The sequence below is a fragment of the Neofelis nebulosa genome, chromosome 4, assembly GCF_028018385.1.
Source record: "Neofelis nebulosa isolate mNeoNeb1 chromosome 4, mNeoNeb1.pri, whole genome shotgun sequence".
Lineage (NCBI taxonomy): Eukaryota > Metazoa > Chordata > Mammalia > Carnivora > Felidae > Neofelis > Neofelis nebulosa.
In genome coordinates, this window is record NC_080785.1 from 79,638,788 (window position 1) to 79,654,633 (window position 15,846).

The 15,846-nt window shown below is 38.7% G+C and overlaps 1 pseudogene; it reads right to left on the bottom strand.

Annotated features, from left to right (window-relative positions):
* Positions 1-791: 791 nt before the first annotated feature.
* On the bottom strand, positions 792-2,132 carry LOC131508422 (elongation factor 1-alpha 1-like; annotated as a pseudogene).
* Positions 2,133-15,846: the final 13,714 nt, after the last annotated feature.

Here is a 15,846-nt window from a genome sequence, read left to right on the forward strand (position 1 = left end):
AGGGGCGCCTGGGTGGCTCGGTCGGTTAAGCATCCGACTTCGGCTCAGGTCATGATCTCATGGTCCGTGAGTTCGAGCCCCGCGTCGGGCTCTGTGCTGACAGCTCAGAGCCTGGAGCCTGTTTCAGATTCTGTGTCTCCCTCTCTCTCTGCCCCTTCCCTGTTCATGCTCTGTCTCTGTCTCAAAAATAAATAAACGTTAAAAATTTTTTTAAATAAAAAAAATACAAGCAGAAAATTTTCCAAAATTTATGACACTTATCAAGCCACAATTTCAAAAATGAGTATGAAGGCATAGTAGTATAAATACTAAGAAAAAGTACAAGCAGGCACATACAATTAAACCTCTGAAAACCAAAAGGAAAGAAACATTTTAAGCAAATAGAGGAAATCACACCAATTTCCTTCAGACAGTAACTCTAAGCTTAAAAATGTGTTTTCAATATAAATTTCTGTTAATTTATTCATTGTTCTTTTTTTCCCCCCTCATTAAACTTTTGTTTTAATGGGTCTCAAAATTCCACAACAGATTTTTGGTCAAGTTGTTTACTTTAAATAGTACAGATTCTACAAACTAGTAACTTAAAACTGCCACACACACACACACACACACACACGCACGCACGCACGCACGCACAAATGATGCACAAAACCTCCTTTCCTTTTCAAGGTTTACAATACATTGTTATCATTAACCAGTCTTCTATTTAAATTTAAAACGGCCAACTGACACTAACAGTTCTGTTCATCCACCAGTGATTAAGACCAGGTGGCAGGTATTGGAGATAATATTTATTTAGCCTTCTGAGCTTTCTGGGCAGATATGGTGACCTTGCCGGCCCCTGCAGACTTCTTGTTCACTGCTCTGATGACACCCACAGCAACTGTTTATCTCACGTGATGAACAGCACAGTGGCCCAGAAAAGGATAGTCAGAGAGGCGATCAAAACACATAGGCTTTCTACGAACCATATGAATGATGGCAGCATCACGAAATAGCAAGAACTTGGGCCATCTTCCAGCTTTTCTTCTAGAATGGTGATCAATCTTCTTCAGCTCAGCAAACTCACGAGAGATGTGAGCTGGGTGACAATTCAGCACAGGTGCGTATCCAGCACTGATCTGGCCTAGATGGGTCAGGATATTCCCTAAGCCATGAAGCCAGCTGCTTCTACTGGTGGGTCATTTTTGCTGTCACCAGTCACACTGACACGATGAACATCTTTGACACATGTTTTCCTGACACAGAAGGCCACATCGTCCCCAGCCTCACTCAAAGCTTCATGGTGTATGTCAATAGACATTACTTGAGTTGTGACATTGACTGGAGCAAAGGTGACCACTTTTGCCAGGTTTAAGAACACCAGCCTCGACCTGGCACACAGGGACAATACCAATACCAACCAACTCTGTAGACGTCCTGGGGGAGTAGATGCAAGGGCCTGTCAGTTGGACAAGTTGGTGGGAAAATGCAAACCAGAGCTTCAAGCAGCATGGTTCCTCTGGCATTGCCATCTTTACTGGTGACTTTCTATCCCTTGAACCAGAGCATGTTACTTAGCACTTAGCTCTAGTACACTGTTACCATTCCAACCAGAAATCGGCAAATATGCTACTATGTTGGGGTTGTAGCCAATTTTCTTAATGTAAGTGCAGACTTTCTTAAAGATTTGCTCCTATATCTTGTGGCTCTAGGGGGTCTCAGTGAAATTCATTTTGTTAACAATTGTTTCACAGTCAGTATTTAAGCAAAAAGGGCATGTTCCTAAGTCTGCCCATTCTTGGAGAGATCTGCTTCAAATTCTCCAACACCAGCACCAATAGTCAGGATAGTACAATCAGAGTTATAAAGCTGTGTGTCCTGGGGCATCAGTGATGGTTACATCATGCTTGCTGGTCTTGAATTTCTACAGGGAGGTATCGATGATACCACATTCACAGTCAGCTTTCAGTCTAGCCAAGACCCAGGCATACTTAAAGGAGCCCTTTCCCATCTCAGCAGCCTCCTCAAATTTTTCAGTAGATCTTTTGTCAGTACACCACGTTTGTAAATCAGATGACTGGAAGTGGTAGACTGGCCTGATCTATATGCCTAATAATGATACTGTTGATAGGAGCCTTTTCCTTTGCCATTTTGATTCAGGTTTAGTGGTGATTTTCACACTTGTGTTCCGGTGGCGAACCCACTGAGAAAAAACGATTAATTTTTCAAGATTTTTTTATGCGATAGTTGTTTTAAGCTGTGACTACACAATAGTGGATTAAAAAATTAACAAATTATTCATGTATCACACGAGCTTAAGATAAAAAAACATATTTGAGATGGGCATAATTTAGAATAATGCAGGAAAAAGGCTAGGGTATGACAAGAAGTTTGCTATTTAAGCAATTTGAGAAAATATTTGACAAGGAAGCCATGTAGACATGTGGGGGGGAGAATTTTCCAGGCCAAGGAACAGCCTATTCAAAGTACATGAGAGGGAATATGCTTGGTGTGTGATTAAGAGTAAACGGTCAGGGTCAAATAAGCAAGTAGAACAAAGCATAAGAGGGGATCAATTCACGAAGGTCTTACTACACTCTATGAAGAATTTGGCTTTGGGATGCCTGGGTGGCTCAGTAAGTTGAACGTCTGACTCTTGATTTCAGCTCAGGTCATGATCTCACGGTTGGTGGGATTGAGCCCCACATCGGGCTCCACGCTGACAGTGTGAAGCCTGTTTGGAATTCTCTCTCTTTCTCCCTCTCTCTCTCTCTGCTCCTACCCCACTTGCACTTTCTGTCTGTCAAAATAAACTTTTTTTTAAAAAAGAATTTGGGGGCGCCTGAGTGGCTCAGTCGGTTAAGCGTCCGACTTCAGCTTAGGTCACGATCTTGCGGTCTGTGAGTTTGAGCCCCTGTCGGGCTCTGGGCTGATGGCTCGGAGCCTGGAGCCTGCTTCGGATTCTGTGTCTCCCTCTCTCTCTGCCCCTCCCCCATTCATGCTCTGTCTCTCTCTGTTTCAAAAATAAATAAACTGAAAAAAAATTAAAAAAAATTTGGGCTATTCACTTAAAATGAGAGGCAAAACCAATGGATAATTTTGAGACGGAGTTACAGGATCTGACTTGATGTTTTGATAAAATGACTCAGGTTGTTGAGCTACCGATAGGCTACAGAAAGTCAAGGACAGAATCTGGGAGGCTTGTTTCACGATGTATTTTCTACTACCTTCTGACTTCCAGAGTAACTGCTATGAGGTCTCCTGTCATTTGACTATCACTTCTTTAAGATAATCTGTCTCTCTTTACTGACTTTTAAAAAAGTCAGAATGACCAACATAGAAAGGAAGAAGATTACAGAATTTGTAGAAAATATGGAGCAAATAGAACTCACACACTGCTGATGGGAAAGTAAACTGGGATGACTGTTTTAGAAAATTGTTTGGTGGTATCTATCAAAGCTGAACAGAATCATTCCCTGTAACCTAGCAGTCCTTCTCCTAAACATATACCCAAAATAGACACGTACACGTGCTGATTAACAGACTTGCACAAAAATAATCATAGCAACATAGTCCTAAATAGATCTGGACTGGAAACTGCCAAGTACCCATCAACAACGCAATGCATACAAACATTTTGATATATCCATACAGTGGAAACAATGCAACGAGAAGAATGAAGTTTAACAGTAGGTACCAACTATGTATCTAATCAAAAAATGTTTTGTCTGATTGAAATGCCTCCTTTATACACTGAGCACCTCCTACTTTCTTTTTTATACCCTAAGATGTTCCAAACTCATCTTGCCCTCTCGCCATGCAATCAACCATTTATTTAAGGAGCCTTGGTTATTTTATTTGAGGATGGCTTTAAAAACCAACATCGAGAAGACTGGGGTGCTCATTTGTCCCATGATGTCATTGCTTCTAAGGTCTTTTAGAGAAGTTTCTTCTCTACCTTAATTATTGTGGTTTATCAACATCATCTTTTTCCAATGGGATTTAAACATTTAAAAATGTTCCTTTTCATGTTAACATTTGTAGGCTTAAATAATACTTGGTCTGATAATATAACTGCTACCCCTACTTTCTTACTGTTTCTATTTGCCTAACATACATTTGACCATTCCTTAAAACTTTGCCTTTGTAAATCAATTTCAGCCTACTTCTTGAAAGTAACATAATCGGGCCTTGTTCTGTAAACAAATTGAGTATCTTTATTTTTTTTTTTAGTAGGTAAGCTAAGCTCTTTCCCATTTATTGTTCCGTCAGTATGTTTGGTTTTATTTCTGTAACAAGATTTTATAATTCAGGTTTGTGTTTTAATTTATGCTTCTTTATATGATTAAATCTTAACTAAAAACTATATTTTGGAAAGTTTGTATCTTTGTTCTAATTACCTTTGTATTTATACCTTGTGAATGCCCTTTAAAATTTTTTTAAATGTTTACTTATTTTTGAGACAGAGAGAGACAAAGCACAGATGGGGGAGGGTCAGAGAGAGGGAGACACAGAATCCAAAACAGGGTCCAGGCTCTGAGCTGACGCGGGGCTCAAACTCATGAACCATGAGATCATGACCTGAGCCGAAGTAGGCCGCTTAACCAACTGAGCCAGCCTGGCTCCCCAATGCCCTTTAGCTCCCAGTTTTTGTACTCCAACTTTTTTTTTTCCAATATATGAAATTTATTGTCAAATGGGTTTCCATACAACACCCAGTGCTCATCCCAAAAGGTGCCCTCCTCAATACCCATCACCCACCCTCCCCTCCCTCCCACCCCCCATCAACCCTCAGTTTGTTCTTTTTAAGAGTCTCTTATGCTTTGGCTCTCTCCCACTCTACCCTCTTTTTTTTTTTTTTTTTCGTACTCCAACTTTTAATACCTGCTTTGCCCGATTTTAGTGGCATGTTTTATTTCCTATTTATTGCCTATACATGTGTCAAGGAGTATACTTTAATAGAATGTTATACATCAATTTAAAAAGAATTAATGCTCTCATTCGAATTCCTTCTTTGAATCTTTTCCTCCCATTAAAAAAAATGTACTATGCCACCCTATATAGAATTCGTACATTAGCAGTCCATCCCATCCCCACTTTTTAGCATTAAATTTAAATTGCATATATTAAACTTCTCGGTATCTGTCCTTTTGTTGAAATTTCCCCAGGCATCTCTTGTTTTAGTGGAGCTCATTCGAGTTTCCCTAAGAAGGTCTCATTAGTCAAGAATCCCCTAAATTCATAGATGTTTAAAACTTTTTCCATAACCTTCTTATTTAAGGAATGTTTAACTAGATATAAAATCCTTGGTTCACACTTTCTTTTAATGATCTTTTGCATATCCTGCTCCATTACGGTCTTGCTCTGAATGTTGCTTTTAAAAAAACTGAATATCACCTTCATCCTTTTGGCCTTGTAAGCTATTTGATCTTTTTTGGCTAAAGAACTCGAATATTTTTTTCATCTCTATCTTCAAAGTTTAATAGTTTCGCGAGGAGACTTCTAAGACCTAATCATTCTGAGATAATTTTCTATTTGCCCTTTAATTTGTAGATTCGGGTCTTCATTTATTTTTTTTTTAAAGATACTCAAAATGGTATTTTAAAATCTTCTATTATTTCTCCCCAAGGGATACCGTTCCTTTTTCTTTTCTTTTTCTCAAATGCTATGTGTTTCAAAGACAGCCAATTCACATTGCAAGAACTTAAGTTTCTTCTATGAAAATCATGCTGTGATCGTTCAGAACACTTTACTTTTAAAAAGTATTTTTACTATTACAGCTGTCGGATTCTTAAGGGCAATAGTTTTAGGTTAACTTTAGATCTATTGCCCACTCCCCTGTTCTCCCTTCGAGGGTTTCCTCCCCCACCCCTCCTCTCTCTCTCCCTCCATCCCTTTCTCTCCCCCTCTTTCTGTCTGCTCTCTTAAACACAAAGCTTTGCAGCAGGGCAGGATTAAGATCTAGTGTCCACTGGGATCTAATAACATCTCTACTTATTCCCCCCCTTTTTTTATTTTAAAGTTTGAGCATGCTCCATTTTCAACTTATGAAAGCAAAAAGCATGACTTTAGTACATTCTCTGTTCTTTTTCTTGTTCTTTTTAGTTTCAGGAGGAAATATTGGGAGATACACACCTAGGTAGTTACCCTTGTGTTACCTACCTGGAGATCTTTTAAATATATTCTGTGATACAAGAGTAAATCTATATACAGTTTCATTTTTTCTCTTTCATATCAAAATGGAATCACACTATGCATACTATTATGTATTTTTTAGAGAAAAACTCTACATTTATCTTGAAAATTTTCCCATAGCACAACTTATCATTTATCATGTATCTAATGGATATGTTGCTAAAAATTTCACATGTTGCTGAAACAAACACCTATGAGGAACAATAGGATTAGAACAGTGTCCTCAGTATCAATGCAACTTACAGCCAGAATCCTAACAATAATTACTAAGGAAAAATACTAGTACAGGTAAAGACATGGCAGATCATCGAATAAGGCAGCACTGTTACAAATACATGATCTTAAATTGTGAAGATAGCTCAACAGAGGGGGTGGGAAGAAGAGTTGATGCTATTGAACTGTGGGGAGACTAATGGTGACCACCTGCTAGCACTTCCAAGTCCAAGCTTGTGGCAAAAAAAAGGAAGAACGTGGAGTGGATCTGCATCGTGTGCTTGTTGCCTTCAGCTGACACAGTTGCATTCAAATATTGGTGCTTGTGAGCACAAAATATTAAAATGCTGGGAAAATTCTCATATAAACCAACATGCAGTCCACCCGAAAGTGATCACCACTCCTCTAGTTTCTAATCATATAGGACCTTATTTGTATCTCATCAATAGGCTGTATTCAGTTGCATCGCACGCTCTCTCACACACAAACGAGATGCAATTTCAAAAGACTATCCTGGGGCGCCTGGGCAGCTCAGTCGGCTAAGCGTCCGACTTCAGCTCAGGTCACGATCTCACAGTTCGTGGGTTCGAGCCCCGCGTCGGGCTCTGTGCTGACAGCTCAGAGCCTGGAGCCTGTTTCAGATTCTGTGTCTCCCTCTCTCCCTGACCCTCCCCCGTTCATGCTCTATCTCTCTCTGTCTCAAAAATAAACAAACGTTAAAAAAAAATTAAAAAAAAAACAAAAACAAAAGACTATCCTGTGTCAACTATTTTTAACCTCATTTATAGAGGTGTCTGAGATCATGTATTTTTTTAATTTTTTGACATTAAATCATTTTTGAAAGAGAGAGAGAGAGAGAAACAGAGTGTAAGCAGGGAAGGGGCAGAGAGAGAGAGGGAGACACGGAATCCGAAGCAGGCTCCAGGCTCTGAGTTGTCAGCACAGAGCCTGATGCGATGCTTGAACTCATGGGCTGCGAGATCATGACCTGAGCTTAAGTCTGACACTTAACAGACTGAGGCATCCAGGTGCCCCAAGGTCTTATATTTCTAAGGCTCTTGTGTATACTCTATTCTAAAGTTTTTTTTTTTTTAATTTTTTTTTTTTTTAATTTCTGACCCTGGGTTCAGTTTTCTTATTCCATTTGTGATGCCTCCCATCTTCTTAGCTTGAATGGTTATCAAGTCCCCCATTTTGCTTTTTTTTTTTAAGACTTATAATTTTTGTTTGAAGCTTTCCAGTGGCATTTTTATTGCGATAAAGCCCCTGTTGATTATATAATCTCCTTAAGTATTCAATGTGCAATTAGTTGTATAATCAATGTAACTATCAATAAAAACACTTTATATTCCTTTTAAGGCTACCAGCTTCCAGATTCTGCTAAAAACAAACACTAAGACAGACCTCACAATGTAACATTTTGGTTAGCAAATTTGGTTAGAGATTTTGAGTGAAACAACCAATATTTGAACTTGGCTGTGGTGTTTACCAGCTAGGCAATTTTCAACAAATAGCTTCAGCTTTTTGATCTTCAGTTTTTACAACATGTATCGATTTTATGGGGTACATTAAGTGTGAGTAGAGATGTTGACAAGACTTCAAAAATGCTGCATTTATAAATGCACTGCAGAGAAGGTATGTCCAATCGCTTAGTTATCTTCCCCTTGTCAAAACTGTTAGAGGATGTGTATTAGCAGGACTCAAAAGTTAGCTAGAAAAGAACCCTAATGACATAAATGGGATGGGTCTGACCCTAGCATGGGTCATTGCTAGACAATGTACTCATTTTTTAATTTTTGCTGGGTAGAGTTTGAGCCTTAGAGGAAAGGAGACCTGTGTTGAAACACACTTACCATCTTGCAGAGAGTCAATTATAGCTGTCTTGGATGGTGATGAATGCCTTCTATTACATAGTAAAACGCTGAGTGTGAGTAAAACTAATGCGTATGACACCATACTGAACGGAAGAATGTTATAAACATTGCCTATGTGCTTCCGAATCTACTGTAGAACCCAGAATTCTTTTGTTAATGTTAGCCAACCACAAACCTAAAAACCTATTTAGGAAACTGAAGACAAATCTGCAAGTCAAGGATTTCTTGAGTCGGCAACCCTCTGTCACCTCATTGGATTGTTCGTCTCCTGAGACTAATAGAGAGCTTAGCGATTTTGTTTAGTCAGCCTTGTGGTTCAAGCTTTCTTCTTTATCAGCACCCCTTTATATGATCCTTGAACACAGGCATAAGGATTACCAAGTACTACCTAATTTTCTTTTTAAAAAGATAGTTCAATGTGAGGCTGACCTTAGTTTTGGGGATGAAGACTGAAATTTCCTACAACTTTATCATCAGCGGTAATTGCCAAATTTCAAAAACCTTAACCATAATGTCTTGACCTGCTTTCACATCATTATCCGTCTCCCCAAAGGATCTTAATTTTTTTTTTTAATTTAAAAAAAAATTTTTTTAACGTTTATTTATTTTTGAGACAGAGAGAGACAGAGCATGAACAGGGGAGGAGCAGAAAGAGAGGGAGACACAGAATCTGAAACAGGCTCCATGCTCTGAGCTGTCAGCACAGAGCCCGACGCGGGGCTGGAACCCACGAACTGTGAGATCGTGACCTGAGCTGAAGTCGGACGCTTAGCCGACTGAGCCGCCCAGGCGCCCCAGGATCTTAATTTTTGAATATTGATTTGCAAGTCAACTATTTCTCTTCATGTTTTCCACAGGAAGTTTCTGTACACCATGAATCCTAAGACCCCTATGTCATCATTTAAAGTCTAAGCTTGCAAACCTGATTTTATTGATACTCATAAACTTCTTTTCAGATGACTGGATTACCTAGATGTGTCTGTGTCTCTTCACAAGATTTCAACACACCTATTCAATAATGTAACTGCTCTAATGTTAAGAAAAACTACTGAAATTATGGGGGTTTTATTAACACCTAGCATTTTAGATTGACTTAAAATATGTGTATTTTAATATAGTTTACTCAAATTGTATCATTTTCCAGTATACACATATTACACGGGCTTTCCTGTAAATATAGGTCTTTAAGTAGACACATCTTGAATGCTATATTAAGCCATACATTTCTTATCTCGTAAGTAGGTCAGGATACACTTGAGACATGGATTGCTAATATAGATAAGCCATTTGTGCTCATCTTTCATCCATTCAACATGTTTTCTAAGTGCTTCCCATATACAAGGCATGCTTTTTAGGCTCTGTGGATACAACACAAGAAAATAAGTGAAGAGGGGCGCCTGGGCGGCTCAGTCGGTTAAGCACTGGAGGGGAGTTAGAGCCCCATGGCCGGCTCCGTGCTGACAGCTCAGAGCCTGGAGCCTGCTTGGGATTCTGGGTCTCCCTCTCTTTCTGCCCCTCCCCGACTCATGCTGTCTCTCTCGCTCAACAATAAGTAAAACCTTAAAAATTTTTTGTAACAAAAAGGCAAGAAGTGAAGAAATTTCCAACAAACATGGAGCGTGCATTTTAGGAATGATGGGAGAAAGTAAGTTAACACACATGCCCGTACAAACACGACACAATCACACAGTCACACACCCCCCGCACACAAACGCATGCTATAATTAAGAAAACTGGAATGGGTAAGAGATGTGGACGACAGGTAACTAAAACAAAAATAGTCTTCAGGCCCGGGAAATGGAGTCCGGGGTTGCAGGGTGGTCCGCTCCTAGCATGCCAAGGTGCTCACCCCAAACCCAGTCCCTCTGCCGGCATATCTTCCCCCAAGGAGCGCGACCACAGCTATGCCCCCATCCCTCATCCCCCCATCTGGTGGCCATGGAAGTGTTTGGGCAGATGTGAAGGCTCTTGCCTGGGTCTGCCCCTCACCGAGGCCTTGGGCAACGGCTGCCTAGGAGGGTCAGGAGCTGGGCGCAAGGATCTGGGAGGGCAGGAGAGGAGTGGGCCCAGCAAAGCAGGGGCCCAAACACAGTGGCAGGACCGGCCACAGAGCCCTGAGCGGGAACCGAGGACCAGCGGGTTACCATTGCCCAGACAGGGCCCGCGCCCACCGTCCACTTATGGAATTTGAAACCAATTTCCCGGGGCGCCTGGGTGGCGCAGTCGGTTAAGCGTCCAACTTCAGCCAGGTCACGATCTCGCGGTCCGTGAGTTCGAGCCCTGCGTCAGGCTCTGGGCTGATGGCTCAGAGCCTGGAGCCTGTTTCCGATTCTGTGTCTCCCTCTCTCTGCCCCTCCCCCGTTCATGCTCTCTCTCTGTCCCAAAAATAAATAAAAAACGTTGAAAAAAAAAATTAAAACCAATTTCCCCAAACCATCATGTGGTTTCCGGACCATCCACCCAGGCAGGGTCTTTGAAGCCTTTGTCTTAGAGCAAGGGAAACAAGCTGATTTTGACTAACGGGTGCTTCCTTCAGTGCTGGGAAGAAAGCCAGGAGTTGTTTTCTGTGGAATGTCACCCAGGCATCCCAAGAGATCAGAGGAAAGCTGCTTATACAGCCTGGTGCTCTCCCTGCAGTTCCTGCTGCTATCATGTGACCTCTTTGTCAGTTCCTTCTCAGAGCCACCCTGACTGGCCCCTGTCATTTAGCTGGTGTTTTTGTTTGTTTGTTTGTTTTGTTTTTTATTATTATTATCCAGGTTATTGCAATCCTTTTCCTCATGTTCTTCCACACTTCATCTTCCAGGCTGGCCTGGCCAACATTCTATGCCCTGACTTCATCCTCACAGCTCTGTTCTTTGCTCTCAGCATCTCCCTTCATGTCTGGGTCAGGAATTTACCTCGCAAAGACTCCAACCACTTGGTCTGGACAGAGGGACTTCAAACATTGTTTGTATTCCAGAGACTAGCAGCAGGGACTCTGGGTGATCCTCGCTTCTCCCAGTACTCTTCAGGGCTGCAGGAGGAGTTCACGCAAGTTCAAGGGTGGGAGGGAGGCTGGCTCATGCACAGAAAGCAGCTTAACTTTCCTAGGACAGGCTCAGGCCTTTTCTATTCAGCAGTCATGAAGGAAGCTCTTCCCTCTTGCAAATTAAAGTGCTTCCCAGTAGACTTCAGTGCATAACCCTCTCTGGCTTCCTCCCTCAGTTCTGCCCCTTTTCCTGCCTGCCGGCTACCCCTCTTCCTCACAGAAGGCTGTGGGATTTTATCCTTGGGAAGCTGTCACTTAGCCTAGTACAGGAGGGGCTCCTGGCACCTGCCTTCTTTGCACCAGACACTAATTAATGACTGAACGTTGCAGAGTGACATTTCTAAGCTCGTGACTGATCACACTATAGACATTTTGATTTTATACCCAAGGCACCTTTTTTTCCCTTTTTATAAGGGAAGAAACTCATTTCTTTTTCCATAGAAAAATAGTTGCTCAAAAATCAGTATTAGAACTCTTAAGTTAGTGTTGACACATAAACTAACACATTTCTAAGTCTCGTCTTTTTAAAATGTATTTTTTTTGTTAATAATTTTACAATAACATAAAGGTAACCAAGTTTGGAGGCTAAAAAATACTCTAGATGTCTTGATTTTATATATATATTATATATATATATAAAGTATATATAATATATATATACTTTATATATATATATTATATATATTTTATTATAATATAAATATAATATATACATTTTATATATATACACACATACACACATATATACACACACACATGTATATAGGCATACACACACACACACACACACACACACACACACAATTTTCCCTAATTTTACTCTCCTAAATTTTATACATTTACAGAAAATTTTTGATGGTTTTAATAAATATCAGTATATGTGCACACACACACACAAGCCTATGTATGAACATATGCTTGCCCATGTTTAGGTTATATGAAAAGAAGGAACATGTTACTATATTCATCTCGTTTCTCAAAACAGAGCTTGGGTATAAGTCGTAATTCCTGATGGACACCTACTTCTTTGCAATCCCTTTTTCTTATCAGTATATCATTCGTTTCATCACCATGACCTTAGCATATTTATCAGATCCTAGTATCTTTTATAAGTGTACTATTCACCAATCTATCAAGCACCTGCGAAACAAAACCAGATTCAAAATAAATTAATCCGTGTTAATTTCTGTTATTTACTAATATGTTACTAGGTTGTAGTAAATTGGTTTTCTTTGGAGAATAGTTTTGGAAAATGAATTTTAACCCAAATGAAAATGTTTTAATGCTAAAATTCCAAGTATGTGACATGTAAATCAACAAGCATTTTATCTCCTAGTAAAAATATTTGTATCATGCTAAACAGCAGCTATTTTTGTATAAGTTTCAAGAATATAACTATCACACACACACACACACACACACACACACACACACACACACACACGAAATAATGGCACTAAAAATGTAAGAAATAGCTTTCAAGTCTTCCTAACCTGAGATTCACCCCCTTGGCTTTTTAGAGATAAAAAGACTGCCTCAGAGAAGAGACTGGATTTAAAAGTCTGTTGACTTTTAATGCTGTTGAGCTCAACCAGATTTCTATTTAAAAGTACAAGTCTAAGTGCTGCTACAGGCAGATAATAGTCATTTCAAGTAAGCTTAACAATTGAGGTAATTTTCACAAATGTCACTATCATGGGGCCAAATAGACAAAAGTGTGGTTTTCTAGGACTATTTCCATCAAAAATGTAATTCTGTAACTATAGGTAGAAAAAATGTGATAGAATTGCTTTGGGTAATATTTTATGAGAAAAACAAAAGAAGGTCACTTCTCTGGTACCCACATTATTTCATTAATTTAGATAAAATTCTCTCTGCCCTGCTATACATTTTTTTGAAGAAAATCTTGGATGGTACATATACTCAGAAAATGGCCCTAAAAGTCATTCTTTGCTGAGAAAGGAAAGTTGCATGTTACACTCTACTGTTAAGCTGGATTTAAATTTGAAAAACTAGTGCACTACCGCTGTCTCCATGACCTCCCTGAGCATCTTAGAAGCCTTATTTTCACATTTTTATGTTTTATAGGTACAGGGAAAATGTTTCTCAACTCAGCTCTGAACAATATTGAAGTAAGAGTTTACAATTCTCACTCAACTATTTGATACTTATACTTGAATAGATTTGTTCATAAAAGTATGTTTTCTTTTGCACGTTCTCAAAATCTAGATTAATGAAACTCGTTACTTTTCCAACGTAGTCTTTTCATTCAATACCGTATTGCAGAGCTGTAGAAAGAATGATGCATTGTCGATGTTGATCATATTCTATTGCATCTGTTAATCAGTTTATTTAGCCACGTATGAGTAAACAAATCCACTTTTAGATCAACTAAATATAGAATCATTCCAATACTTCATGCAATTTATCTTACCTCACCATGAGAGATAATGTGGTGAAAAAAGAGCTACCATGATTACTATTTTGTTTTACCACCTTCTCTGATTTACACTTAAATAAGAAACAGTTTTTACTACCGTTAGTGCGGCTATTTTTATTTCAGCAGAGTTCAGATATAAATCCTATGCCTATAAATTGTAGGCAGGTAAATCAAGGATTTCATTTGTCTACTGGCCTCAGATTGGAATGCAGTCGTAGAGTTTCCAATAGAAACGCACACTGCATGGGAGCAGAACGTTATGATTCAGATCCGATCCAATCGGGCACTATGTTATTACTGGATACTTCAGGTATTATATAGATCAAGAGCTTAAGAATCACTTTTAAGTACAAAGAATATTTAGTATAACGTATTTTATGACTGCTTCACAGATCATACCACTAGGAGAGCATTAAAATGGGTCTGTGTATGATGGATGAAGCAGCATTTGCCATGAGGGACAATCTTCTAAAGATCCTTCCTTGGAAACAGTAATCAATTTTATAATGAATTACATTTTAATGTATTTTCAGATAGGGCACTTTACCACATTTTTAGACAACTCTGTAAAATATGCAAGGTAAATATCGTTATCCAAGAAGACGAGTCTTCTTATGAAACCAGATCGGATAAATGGAAAGTGAAGCATTTTTAAAAGATACCAGATATTTTATATGTAACTCAGGGTTACTGGAATACACTCATATTCATGTTTTCCATTAGAAAAAAATCAGGTCTGATGTTAGTGCAACATCCGATTTCATTTTAAAGCATGAGTAAGGTCAGAACAAGATGGACAAGCTAAATATCCCCCCTCTGAACCTAGCCTGGACTCTGACGATCTCTGAAAAATTATGCTTCCTAAGACAGACTGAGGACTATATTCAAACAATATTAAATACCCATTTTAGTGTATACATAGTATCTCTTTAAATATACATACACATTTCTGATGAACAAAAGTCTGGTAAGATATTTAGTACTAAAATTTACTACTAATTACAACAGCAGGGTGATTATAGGTTTTTCTTTTTATAAACATGTGTTACATTAAAAAAGTATTCATTTACAAGTGTTTACTAACACTATTATATAGAAGCAACTGTTTTATGTTCTGAACGGTGATTAAGATAGTGTCTTTATCACGGAGACTATAACATTAGAATAATTTCTATTTGAAAATAACGTAAATTTGTTATGATGACAATTTTGCAGTATTTTGTGCTTGAAAACGGTGATTATTTCTGCATGATGAGAACAAGAATAGTTTTTACTTCTTTTTCTGGTTGTTAAAAATGTCATAAAATAAAGTAAGACTATTATTACAAAACAAAAATCAAAAACTGCCTTAACTCCTTACATGCAACTATTTCAAAATTATGATTTACATTTTTTGTCTCTTCTAATTGTTCTCTCTCTGAGAAAACTCGCATTCTCAAAGTAGATCTTTATTTTATTACGTTCCTGTCAACCATGTTGTTTTCTCTGTTTATCAATGTTAAGTGTCTACACGATTAGTTTTTTTAACTTAAAATTCTGCCTCCTGCTATTTCCAACAAATACTATAATACAGTTACTTTCTTCCTAAAAGTTGAATTTTTCTTTAGTCAGTCACTTCCTTTCAACTTAAATTCTTTTCCTCGCATCTCTCTTCTCTCCTTGTGAATTTCTCCTTGAATTTCATGGATTTGTGTTCTATTATGAACTGAAACCCATTTTCTAAGCTATCTTCATTGTTAAATTTTTATTTCAAATCTAGTTGGTTAACACACAGTGTAGTATTAGTTTCAGGCATACAATGTAGTTATTCAACACTTCCATACATCACCCGGTGCTCATCATGACAAGTGCACTCCTTAATGCCCATCATCTACTTCACCCATCCCCTCCCTTCTCCCCTCTGGTAACCGTCAGTTTGTTCTCTATAGTTAAGAGTCTGTTTCTTGGTTTCCTTCTTTCTTCTTTTCCCCTTTGTTCCTTCGTTTTGTTTCTCAAATTCCACATGAGTGAAATCCTATGGTATTTGTCTGACTGACTTATTTCACTTAGCATAATACAGTCTAATTTCATGCATGTCTTTGCAAATATCAAGATTTCATTCTTTTTATGGT